The sequence below is a fragment of the Manis javanica genome, chromosome 6, assembly GCF_040802235.1.
Source record: "Manis javanica isolate MJ-LG chromosome 6, MJ_LKY, whole genome shotgun sequence".
NCBI classification, from domain to species: Eukaryota; Metazoa; Chordata; class Mammalia; order Pholidota; family Manidae; genus Manis; species Manis javanica.
In genome coordinates, this window is record NC_133161.1 from 17765044 (window position 1) to 17778554 (window position 13511).

Genomic DNA, 13511 nt, shown 5'->3' on the forward strand with positions numbered 1-13511 from the left:
TGGCAAACTAAAATGTTATGAACTGCAAGCCTGAAACAAGTAGAGAGCCCTTTGGGAGACTGAATCATGGTTTAATTAACCCCTCAGCAAACTGTGTAACCTCACCAGCGGGGCATCTTCTGCAGGGCAGCACTTCTGACTCCCTTGCCAGCAGCAAAACTTCATTGCGGGTTATGCCGGTGTTAGGCCCGAGATGTCCCTCATTAACACTGGCCTGAGTGCACCAGTGCACGGCAGCCAAGATCCACTTCCTTTGTCCCCGTTTTACATTCAGCATTCCAGCAACTAGGAGACATGAGCATAGATTAATGAATTTAGTGTGTATTCATGTCAAAACTTCTCTTTAAAAGAAGAAAGCACATCTGGCTATGCAAGTATTTGTTAATAGTTTAAGCTTTTCAGTGATGTTCTTTATCGGCAGATTAACTTAATAAAATCATACCATCATTAGAATTAAGTCACGTTCATGTCTGATTGTGACATAATCAGCACTTCAGGAGTTTAGCATCTGGCTTCATTATTGCATGTGACTCCGTGGTGACAGATGCGTTCGCAGCTAAGGGAGCTGCTGCTGATGACTGGAAGTTTATTATTTCCTATAATAGCTTCAAGTAAGTTTACTGCATGAGCACATTCTCTTCATGAAGGCCACACATCTGTATCAATTTCCTAGAATTTTTAAGTTTGTCACAATAATGGCTGTCACGCCAGCAATTAAATGGAGTGACTTAGTAACAGTAAACACAGAGTTGCCATATGCGAGGCACTTTGCTTGACTTAATACTCTTCACCAATCACTGAAGTTAGAAAATTCTCGTAGTTACACAGATAAGGAAACTGGGGCACAGAGGAGCTAACTTTCCTTAGTTACGCATACGGGTCGGAGCCAGGATTTGAGCCCATTAAACACTAATTCCAGAATCTACACTTAACCATGGCACCATGCAACCTCTAAAGTTCCAGTAAAAGACTGCAAGATCTTCCTTGCCCCATGTCTCTGGTGTAGATCTCTGTGGGCTGTCAACAGTCTCAAATATGTTTTTTAACCATTATGTTAACAATGTGTCTTTGAATTCATACCTTACTCTCTTTCCTCTGAGAGTTTATCATCTGTGCTCTAGTACAAGCAGTCAGAAAATAAAAACCAGGAAGTTAGTAAACAGGACTCAAACAATTCTGGTTCTTAAATGTTCCTATCTGAATGTGTTCTGGTATCTGAAGCACATGACTTACAGGTTAATCAACAACATCAAATACACAGTGTGGAAACTTAGGTAATTAAATCACAAGGCCTTTATCAACAATTTGCCTAAGTAGCTGTAATTCACAGAATGTTTAGTGTATGCATTTAGTTTCTCCAAGTTCTAAGAAAGCTCTTAAATGATGTAATCTACCTGGATAAATGCCACCCCTGAATCATACTTTGATAATAAACCTTCAACCATCATACAAAGATCATTACTGGAGTTTTCATTTTCAGTGATTCAGAATCTTTGGCCCAAATGGAGTTTAATGCATTATCCATTATCCGATGGATTGCCTAATAGCCTCCTTTCAAATGAGAATCAGTGGAGTATTGCTCAGATTTTAGTTCTAGAAAACATTTGTCTCTGCAGATGTGTTAGCATGTGCAATTTTGTAAGAAAATGATAACTCATCACTTTAATATAAATTATATCAGGATAAGATTTAACTGCATGCAATAAAACCCAACGGTAACTTAACACAATAGTTCATTTTTCACAGGTGGTAGGCAGACTGGGGCTTGTTCAGCCACTCAAGGAAGTCACCCAGGAAAGCAAGTGGAAGCTGTCAGAAAGGCACATCTGCAGAAGCCCGTGTATCTGAGGGGCGATGACACGGCCTCTGTCTTGCTTCCGCATCACACAAGAACATGTCAGGAATCTATCCCAGAACACTGCCTGCGATGATTCAGGGAATATACATTCCAAGATCCTCAAACCCTCTGACACAGGGAGAAATTGGCATTGGAAGGGGAAACGGCTGACTTCCCGATAGGCAGCCTGGCACAGTCTGCCACATGGCTGCTATTAATATTTAACTTTCAGAAAGAGTAAAACAGCATGCTTCTGCCTCGTCTGACATCCCTCATACAATGAACATGCTCTATCTTTTCTCCGTAAGGCACCATATCCAGCTCTTGTCCAGGCACAATTTCCCTTCAATATCCTATATCCTAAAGCCAAAAATTAACCACCATGTCTTAGATAAAATAAAAAGGTGGCAGAGGGAGGATAATTTGATGCTGATAATTAAAAATTAAGCTGCAATATCAATACACTAATACATTCATACCAATGCAAAGGACAAAATAGGTAGACTTGTTACAGTCCCCATTTTAGCAATTCTTTATGAGGCCATAGTTGGTACTTAGAACTTATTCCACTGCTTATGCTTGTTCTTTACCTTCTGCCAGCAACTCTGCCGGTCAAGGGTCTTTACCTTGTGGAATGACCCAAGCCTTCACGGCTGAAGAGTCAGCTCCTGTTCCGCCAGCTCTGTGGTGGTGTCTTCTAACTTGTGCCTCTGGACATGTAACTAGTAAGGAAGGTTCCCAGGGCTGCCTGGAGTTAGAAACATTCCTCACTGGTCGGGTAGCAGGACCTGCTCCCATCATCCTCAGGGGCAGTTCCCCCCAGCTAGGACTGTAATCTTCTTCCTTGCCTATTGCTGCAGTGACAAAAGAAATAAAAAGTGACTCAGTGGTAGTGTCAACTTCCTCCTCAAGTGAGCCTTTGCTGCATTCCTTAGTGAAAGCATTCCTCCCTCGGCATCTAAAACTTCTCCACCAGCAGCACTCTTCAAATTGTGGGGACAAGAAACAAAAATTTTGCAGGTAGTTTGTTAAGGGGTAATGGTGTGAGTCCACCTCACCTCTACCTCCTCATTCCTGGACGCATGTTTCCTCTGGGTGCAAAGGGACTGTGGGACTGTGTGTGTTGCTGGTCAGGCAGACACTGCATCTTGCAGGACAGCAGGACAGCACGTTCCGCCCGATTTTCCAATACACTGACTCCGAACCAGGCAAACCAGAAGGTGTCAGCTTACCTGGATGCTTTTTTTTCTAGCTGCCACACAAGCAGCCCATTCTCAGGTGTCTGTTACTGGTTTAGACCAACTTGAGTGACATAGAGTTGGCCTCACTTAACTTGTCTCTGGCATCTCCCTCAAACCTCACTTAACACATGCAAATGAAACATACACATCTGCAGTGTTCTGGTGTAAATCCTGAAAGCTACACTTCTTTTGAAAGCTCCCCACCCCTCCCACTTCCACCCTCTTTCTTCGGTGGGCCCATTTTAAATGTGTTAAAGCTAGGAAAAGATGTCATCAAAAGGAGAAAAACAGGTGGGGAAGAAAAAGATGAAAACGTTCTTTGACAGTTCACTTCTGTTTTGCAGCTGTGAGAGCTGCAGATTTGAATTGTGTTACCTCCCTCACCAAGCTAATTCTCTTTAAGGAGAAAAAAAAAAGCCACGTCTCCTTCCTTCAATCAGTGTCAACAGCCAATTACAATCTTTCATCACCCAAAGTGTAATAACACAAATGTTATCATGGAAGAAAACAGTTGGACTGACAAGATTAGCAATTCACTCCTTTCTTAATCCTGTAATCACATGATATGCAGCAGTTTACAATAATATACACCCAAATTTGCCAGTAAATTGCCCCATAAAGGCCGTGTGTAAATTCCCCTCGTCATGTCTACTTTTGGCACAGAAGCATGTGTCTTCCTGTAGGAGACTTGGGATGAATTAAGATCAACTCCTTAAGAGAGCTTTTTCCTCATCCTTTAACCACTGCAGAAGGTTGTTAATTATAGAGAGGGATATACTTGGTGGAATATATAACCATGAATGGCATATAGGGGCTACAGAGAACCAAGGCAGCTGCCAGTGACAGAAGGTGCTATGCCAGTGCTAAGATCAGCACTTGGTTGTGGGTGCTGGAAGACAGAAGTCTTCTTGTCTTATGGGATCAAATATCTGTTGATAAGATTTGATTTTGTTCCCCTGACATCTTTGGGATGCCCCACTTAATCAGCACTTAAAAACCACACTCCCTCCCACCCCCAGAGGGTGTGGTATGATGGGTATGAATTTCAGATCATAAACTGGATTGTGAAAGGAGTGTCACAGATAACTGATGTAAAGAAACAGATTTAGGAAGACGCCCAGCCCCCACACTGCCAGGCCTGGTGGGGGTGGATGGGGGGCTCTCATTACATCTTTGCTAGGGCTCCACATCTCCCTGCCGTCAAAGAAAGACCCAGGAGGCTGTGTGATGTTTACAAAATGAAAACGAGGTTCTGAATTTCTGTCCATTCTTGGTTGTTGGGGGTCCCGGAAACCTGGTGACCCTGTAGCCCCAGTGCCTGCCTGGGAACGCTGTCTCGGTTTCCCCTGTGCTGTGTGACTTAGCATTTCTTGGCCCCAAATGCCTGGTTTACCTCAGGTGGGGAGCCCCGGGGGCCTGAAGGGTGCCATTAAAGCCAGGCGAAGACGTTAAGGAAAAAATTGGGAAGACGGAGGCAGATCAGTGTGGGAGAGAGCAGGGAAGTGAGGCAATGTCATGCCCTTGTGGAGTCCGCTCAGCCCGTGAAACAGGCCCAGCTTATTCTTTAACCATCTATATATGCTGCTCTTCCTCTTCTTCCAGCCCTGAATCGATTAAATAGCTTTGTAACCAGGATGAGAGACAGACCTCCAGAGTGTGTACATGACCCTATGTGGGCAAAGAATACCGAGATTCGGATCAACACAGTTACCCACATAACCCTATTCTTAAGACAAAGCTTCAAAGAAATTACTAATCACCCATATACATCATGCCTTATGCCAACCCCTACCCTGAAGGCCCTGTAAAACCCCAAACCCTTAAGTGCACCTCCTCTCTGAGGTCAACTGCACTCGTCTGAGTGTATACTTGTGGGTAAATTTGCAATATTTCCAGAATCTCTCACCTGGTTTTGCTGCATCTGCATATCAATAGGTGTTTCAGCGGGTGGAGAGCAGTGGTCACCTACATATCAGTAGGTAATTACGAGGGCATTCGAGGGTTTATCTGGACTGGAGAGGTTGGGTGGAGCTCTCCTCTGCTGCTGCAACCGGGTCTAGAGAGAGACAGACAGGGGTGACTGCTTGTAAGAAAAAGGGTTTCTTAACTTTATTTCTCCCTTTGACTGATTTTGGTTTTAGAGGTATTTTGCCCTGGGGGGAGTTACAGCACTATCTTATCAAATAAACTTTCTTGTTGCATTAAGCCTATTGTACTTGTGTCTGAATTGTTTTCCATGATAAAGAACTCCCAGACCTCCACCTCCTGTGGTAAATGTCTTTGTCGCTTTGCTGTTTCACTCAGCTTTCTAGTCTTAACAGGATCCGTTTCTCTCTCCCTGTTTTATTTCAGACCATTAGAGGAGTGGAAGTTCTCAGAACATAATGTCACTCCATCCAGTGCTCCGTAGCTCCACCAAATTCTGGGGTGGTAGGAGGCTTAATTCCTACGCTGTGCAGATAAAGTGGACCCTGGATGCCAGGTGACCCTGGCATTAGGAGCTGGCAAGGAATTTGCTCTACGCTGAGCAGAGTCCAGTGAACTTTCCTTTCCTCCTCTGTTCTTCCTTATTCTCGCTCTACTGAATGCATGGCTGCTGACATAGGCTTAATATTCTTGCTTGAATGAATTCCTTTCTTGCTGGCACTTGTTTAACCTGATTGTGAGCTCTTTCCCAGTCAAGAGTCAAGAGCCCTGCCCTGTCGAGGTTGAGGTTTTGCCTAGTGCACAGGGAGAGACCTCCCCAGAGGCAGCTGCCTGGCAACAAAGGGTCAAAGAAACACTGTGCAATTTACAGATCTCATTTCTCCTGCCTTAGGTTGGAGGAAGGGAGGGGGCTTGGTTTAGAGTCTTCTGTCTACCTGGTATTCTAGCTGCCAAGAGGACTTCTTTCCCCCAGCACCACCTCGTGGGGGTTGGGGGTGCAGCTAGTGCCCAGTGTACGTAGCCTATGGGGCCCCTCGCCTCTACTGCTGCATCTGCACCCATTCCTTGACTTTATCTAGACTTTGAAGGGGGATTTCTTCATCCTGAGTAGCCACAGGATTTCAGCCAATCTTAGAAGATCTTACCTGAGAACCATCACACTTGTTTCGGACCCCTTGTATTGAGGAAACTGGAACGCATTTCCTGCTTCCCCAAAGTTCTGTTCATCTCTGCCAGGGCCCCTTGAGTGCCCTTGTGCCAGGAGGACTTGCGATCTATAACTGAATAGCCCGGGAAGGCATGAAGATCAGGGCCCCCAGTAACCACCGCTGTAGTCACACACTTTTGATACTGGACCAGATATTGGCAGTCAACGGGTAATACAACAAAATCAGAGTATGTCTTAATGAAAGCGTATGTTCCAAATTCCAAAATCGTCCTTAAGCAGCAAAACTGTAACCACTAGATGATTTATGGAAGACATTGCAGAGCTCAGCATGCTTAGTGCCTTGTGCTTGACAATCAATCCCCTACCTAAACTAAGTGAAAATATATTTCAAATCGAAGATGTAAATACTCTGCTGTGGATACTGTTGAGTTCATTTCACACAGATAATGCACAGATTCCACAGTACACTTCGTCATGACAGTCTGCAGGCGTTCACAGATGCTAATGGAAAGTATGTTATGTGCCTCTGGCACTTCCAGGACCTAGAATGCTCCTGGTAGGTGTGGTTGAAAACTATCCTGGACCAAAAATTCCAATCCCACTATACCCACACAGAAGCTCTTGCTCATGTGCACCAGCAAACATATCCAAGACTGCTCATGACAGTGCTGATTGCTCTACCAAAAAAAAATGGGAAAGACCAACATTGCTGTGGACAAGAGAATGGAAAATGGAAAAGTAATAAATGAACTATGGCTTTACCCGGCAACAAAGATGAATCACTGTTGAGTGTTAACGGTAAATCTCAGAAGACTCAGCAGAATGCTAGCACTTTCATAAAGCTCAAAAAACAGCAACATCAAACAATACGTACTATTTAAAAAACGCAAGGTAATGGCAAACTGAAAATCCGGAATTGTTGTCTCTGCACTTCTGGGGCTTACATTTTAATAAAGGGCAATATGCAATAAACAAGATAAATAATTAAAATAAATGTTAGATGATAAGAAGTGCTCTGGAGACAAAGGAAGCGGGGAAAGGGGGTGAGGATTGGGTGGGTGGGATGGTGACTCTAGACAGAGATTTTAAATAGGATGATCGGGAAGGCAGTAATACCAGCAAAGCCCTGAAAATGTGAGAGGGCCACGTGGCCATCTGGGAGAGGTGTGTCCAGGACAGAGTTACAGGAAGTGTACATCCTCTCATCAGTAGCTAATTTCATATGTGATGGTCACCTACTAACACTAGTGCCCTGGGACCAACTAACCTCCTTCACCATGAAGCTACCTTGTCTTCTTTCGTATGGCTCTTGGAATCATGTATTGATCATAAGGACCTGCCCCAGTTACAAGCAAGTAGAGTTATTATTTAGGTAAAATGAGTGGCCCAAACAAAATCTTTATTTGGCAGAATTCAAAGTTAAGTCAGGAATTTTACTACAATTTACGAGTACTGCAGTTTCAGGAAAAATAGATTGGATCTCTGTACCTAATCTCAATGATCCAGTAAATACAGAATTTAAATGTTCCACAGTGGCAACTGAGAGTATTTTTGACTTTACAGTTGGGAGGAAATGCTATTTCTTATAAGAGTTAGAGAATTAGAGGCATGCATTAAGATAACAGAATTTTCAAGAAAACCTTATAAACTAGGATGAAAATTGGATTTGGGGCTTTAGTGTCTGGGATTCTAATTTAACATGCTGTGGAATTTGCCTCATCAAATTGTGAAGCTAATCTCTCATGCCAACAACTGCCTGGGTTAATAAAAAACGTGGAGCTTTTCACATGTTAATAAACAACAGAAAATGTAAAACTGAAGACCTTTTTCCTTCTTAAATGTAAGCAAGTAGTATGTGACCTTAGCTGAGCCCCTTCGATCTGATGGAGGCATTCTAAATTAGTGGATCAAATTGCTCCCATTTTTCACAGTTCGTCAACAAAACTTGCTGCATATGCTTTTTTAAAACAGTGAGGCTACTAGGTTCTGTCTGGTGCTAGGCTGATCTGGCGCAGGAAGCTGTTGATCTCATCATCTCTGTAAACACTTTCCTTTATTATCAGCAGTTTGGGATTGGATTGCTTTCATTACTCAGATACTTTAGGGAAGAGTTTTTATACATGACCACTTTGCAAAAAATACAAACAATAACATAGTGCTTATGCATTTGGAGGTCAAAGCAATATATATTCAACTAACTCAGTGTCTCACCAACACTTTTAAGAGAAGTTTTTGTTTGATTTTTGGTAGGTTAAGGGATTTGATGCATTTGAGAGAAGATGGTCAGGTAAGTCTCTGGGTGCCCTCAGACCTTTTCCTCCCCCAGGGGCTCTGCTTGTGCTGTGCACTGAGAGAGAAGCCACCTGAGCATAGAGTTCTAGGAGTTGTTGTTATTCACTGGTTTTCATTTTTTCCACATCTCCCTTTTAGTTTTTGGCTTATTTGTTTTACTAAGGAGATAAGTATTATGTGCATATATATATATATATTAAATATAAACACATGTATTGTGTACAGAAATATGTATTGTTTTAGGGAGTTTTTCTGGTTCAATTTTTTTATTGTTTTCTATTTATACTCATCGCATTTTACAATTCTTTTAATCTTTGGGTTCTCTTATCTTTATTACATGCCTTAATGTAACACTTTAGAAGTACTTATTTTGAAATTTTGATTTAAATAGTTCTTTTATGCCTCAAATGTTTTTCATTTAACAAGTCCAATATAGAATCTTGTTACCTTATGGTATTTCTTATTTACTTTTCATTTTAGTAAGTCTTTATTTATTCTTTTTTTATTGGATATGAAATTTTTGTTAAACTTTTAAGTATCTTACTAATTCAATTTTTTATCTTTCTACACTTAAATTCTTTTATTTCTCACATTGTCACATTGTATGGATAGTATATTATTAGGAACACTAGAATACTTTTGAGAGTGAGAGGGAGGCCTATTAATTTTGCTGGGACAATAATAGGCATAAACTGGGACAGCCCCAAGCAAATCAGGATGCACGATCACTCAACCCCCAAGGAAATTTGGGGACCCTTCCCTACCCCACCAAGCACCATGAAGTGGGGCAGCATCTCTGGTTTTTTCATAGAAGATCCTTCATCTCTTCTGAACCTATCTTGCCAAAAATACTTACAAAGATAAAAATAGCTAAGCTTATAGAGCATTTATCACTTGATAAGCACCTTCCATGGGCACTTCTGGGGGGAATACAGTGTGAGCTTCCCCTGAAGGTAGATGTAGCCTTTTCCCAAGTGGGGATGGTATAGCTATTCCCAGTCTGCCCTTTCCATGCAGTGCAGGTTTCTGTGTGTGATATTCTTCCTATTGGACTTGGGGCCCCCTTACCACACAAGAGGTTCTCAATAGTCCTGGCTGACTTGGTGAAAAAAACACATAACCATAGGATGTGTCACTGGAGGGGACCCTGGCAGGTTGTCCACTTGTTCTCTGCGTCTCTCACATACATAGTCTTATAATTACTGTGATTTGACTCTTCTTTCTTGTTGAGAAAAGGCATTTCCTCGTTCTCTCTCTCCCTCATTATGAGGGACCTGGAAAAGAGAGCTAACACAAGCAGGGCTTCTTTTTAAAATGAGAGAGCCGTATTTCTGCTGAACCCCTTCCCTGACAGAACCCTGAGCAGCAGCCTGGGCCCTCTTAGACGGCCAGAAGTTCAGAGGGCTCCATTCTACCTCCCCAAACAGACCCTGTTTGTCTCCAAGGAAAAGCCAGTTTCTTACGATAATTATCACTATCACCTTTATTGAATCTAAGATGTTATACATTGTAATATACACCATCATTTTATATTCCACCAAGAAAGAACAACAATGCTGCCAATTGAGTTATGGCATGCCATCAATTTTTAAATGTGCTCTGATTTTAAAGATATTAAAATGTGAATAAAGTATCTTAGAATCGATAAAATACTTTTTCTTCCCTTTAATTTTTCACTACCTGATTATTAATTCTCTTCCAAGACCCACCACAGGGGGTTGGGGACTCACCTGCAGGCTATTGTTCAACCTGATTCATTACATCCCGTCCCCCAGCCACTCCCTGGTCTGTGAACTGACATCCCCCAAGGACTGAGCCTAGCTGTGGGTGAAACAGTCGAGTAAGCTGCCTAAGGTCAGACTTCCAGGGAATGGCTGAATCAGAATTCCAACTCAGGCATTTGCAGGGTAGTTAGCCATTATGTTATGGCACCTCTCTAGGTATTTAGACAGAGCCTCTAAAAATTGCTTTTGGTGCAGGGAAGCAGGGATCACGATTTTTGTATTATATAGTGTACCCTGGAGGCCATTACAGGAAATGGCTGTGTCAAACTCAAGACTAATGCCTGTAAGGCATTGAGAATGTGGCCTGTGCTCATACAGCACCCCCTCTGGGAGAACTGGAAAGAAACTTCTCTCAAATGTCATTATCAAGAAAAGCTGTGCCGCTACTGGGCAACTGCTCCACTTCATCTTAGGTCACTATGACTCTTCAGTCTGTGCAACTGATCACGCTTCCTTCTTTGCTGTGACTCGTAGGAAGCTTAACTTTGTGACCCACCTCGAACAATTAGGATTTGCACAAAATCTCTGAAATTGGCAAGTCTCAATCGCTAAAAGTATGACCATGTTGTAACCAAAGAGCACAGCCCGCACATCTCCATGAAGAATGAAGGACCAAGGTCATCCACATGGAAAGGGAATGTGTCCCATATATGAAACATTGTCTTTTTTTCCCCTTTCCCTAATATCCTTCCTTTTTCATGTTTTATCTGATCAATTTAAATGTACTGCTGCATGTGTCCTCTAACCTCTTTGGAATGCAGCAGTATACAAGATAAACATACATCTTTGTGATCTCCTGAAAATGTATTGCTTTCTGGAAACTGAGATGCAGATATTCAGGTCAATAAGGCAGCATATTAGCACCTACCTATCCTAACTTCTCATCCAATGAATTATGAAAGACATCTGTTTATAAATTCTAAACAACAACAACAACAAAAACAACTGGCACTTGGATAAAATCTAAAGTAAAGACCACATGTTAAAGCATATCCACTGAACACAGCATCTTGGGGAGAACAGAAAAATAGGGGAATAGCAGAAGATGTCTTCAAAAAATGTTTCAAGGTACTGTCACCTCTCACCTCTCATTTCTCCTACTGGAATGCAGAAATCAAACAGATTCTTTCATTATTATAGGACTATTTTCTAAAATATTCTCCTTCCCTTAAGGCTTTTAGGTTAAGCATTTGACAATGAGAAAGTAATCATATACAATAATTGTTATAAATATTGAAACTACAGAAAAATCCAGCAAGAAATAAAATAACATAAATATTGAATATAAAACCAAAATAGCTCTTGGAGATTTATTTTGGCAAAAGAAAAATAGGTATGAGGTTCTATAAGCTGAGTCTTAATTAACTTTCTAGTTAACTTTATAAATGGGGGAGTGGGAAAGACAAGAAGAAATAAAAACATTTTAAATTCCATGATACACATCAGAATAAGAAAAAAATACACTTCTCAAATCACTATGGATGAAAAGAACAAAATATATAGCAAAAGACATAGCAAATATACAAGCAAATAGCAAATATACAAGCGCAAACTCATCACATAATACAAGACAAAATGATAGAAGTAGGACTGCACTCATAGTACTAAAAAGAAATAAAGATTTTGTTCCATACCTGAAGTAAAAGGCAGAAACTCGGATTGAGTTAAAGCAGTACATCCAGCTATGTGTTTCTTACAACAATGATTCCAAAATCAAATTACATAGAAAAAGGTAAGACTAAAAGGATAGAATGAAATTTGTCAGGGGAACAAAAATAAGGAGAGGTGGCCCCAATATTATCAAAGGGAAGTTCAAAGCAAAAAAGATCAGTGAAACAAAAAGGATCCTTTTATACTGAAATAAGGTGAAATCCATAATTATGATACAATAGTCATAAGCATTTATGAGTTGATTAACACATCAAAATGTATGTAGCAGAAAAAACCCATTTGCTATGTAAGAAGAGACAAACACAACTACAGTGAGATACTAAAAACCAGTACCATCTACAACAGAGCAAGCTGGTAAAAATGAGAGGCTCTATCTAGATAGTTAATATAATTAGTAATGTTTAATTAGTAGATGTAGCAAAATTTTATACCATAGACTTTCTTTGCAATTCCACGAATGATTTTTTTTTAGTTGAGCACATCCCAAGGCAGAAATAACATTAGTAAATTTTATAAAATAAAATCACATAAGCCACATTTCCATTCCTTCATTACAATCTACTGAAACTACAACTTAAAAGAAAACTCTCCAAATAACTGTTAGGCCAATAAAGCCCCCAAACAGCTAAACCCTTGTGAATTGTTCTAGCCTATATAATAGCTAGTCAGGTCTGGTTATTTACATATAAATTAATTAAAACTAAAATAAAAAATTTCATTCCTCACATTAGCCACCCTTTAAGTACTCAATAGCTACATGGAGCTAATGGCTGCCATAGTGGACAACGTAGATATTTTTAATGCATTTAAAGCTTTATTAGGCAGTGCTGTTTTTAGAAAATAAAATTCATAACAAATGGGAACCAAATAGTTAATATTTAATAACATGGCTCTCATCTCTCACAAAAATATAAGAGACAACACTAATATCCCAGGATAAAAATGTAACAAAAGCACGAACCAACAATTCATAAGAAGGAAATACTAATATAAAATAAGCACATGAAAACTTAAACCTAATCAATAAAACATTTCAATTCTCAAATTAGCAATGATAAAAATTACAGTGTGCTATAATATGCTAATGATATGGTGACATAGTCACTGATAAACTGCCGAAGGCAAATAATGAGCATGTGTGACAGTATCATTCTAGAAAGTCCCCACTCAACCATCTAGAAGCTTGGTTCTCAAACCAGGCTACACACTGGAATCCCTCTGGGGACTTTAAAAGAATACAGTGCTTGAGCCTCTATACCCACAGACCCTTATCTAACTGGCTTAGGGTAGAACCTGGGCACTGGTATTTTTTAAGCTGATGGAGAACCTCATATGCAGGTCAGACTGAGACATAACTTCAGGGTCCTGGGTACAGTAGAAATCCTACTTGAGTGTGGGACTTTAAGAGTAGGGGCATTTATGCCCACTGCTTGGCTTCCCATATAGAGCTCTATCAGGCAGTCTATTCACAGAGTTCCCAATATGTCCCTATGGTGGGAACTCAAGGACAGAAGACTGTGTGGTTCTTAAGGCAGACAGGGGCTGAGACAGATCCCTGGCCACCGAAACACCCAGGGGAACACTAGGCTTAT

The 13511-nt window shown here is 40.9% G+C and overlaps 1 long non-coding RNA gene across 1 annotated transcript; it reads right to left on the minus strand.

Moving 5' to 3' along the window:
- Positions 1-176: 176 nt before the first annotated feature.
- LOC140849851 (uncharacterized) lies at positions 177-8712 on the minus strand. The gene is made up of 3 exons (XR_012132105.1): positions 4985-8712; positions 2428-2691; positions 177-285 (listed from the first exon to the last, which is right to left on the minus strand). It is a non-coding gene; the product is annotated as an uncharacterized lncRNA (long non-coding RNA).
- Positions 8713-13511: the final 4799 nt, after the last annotated feature.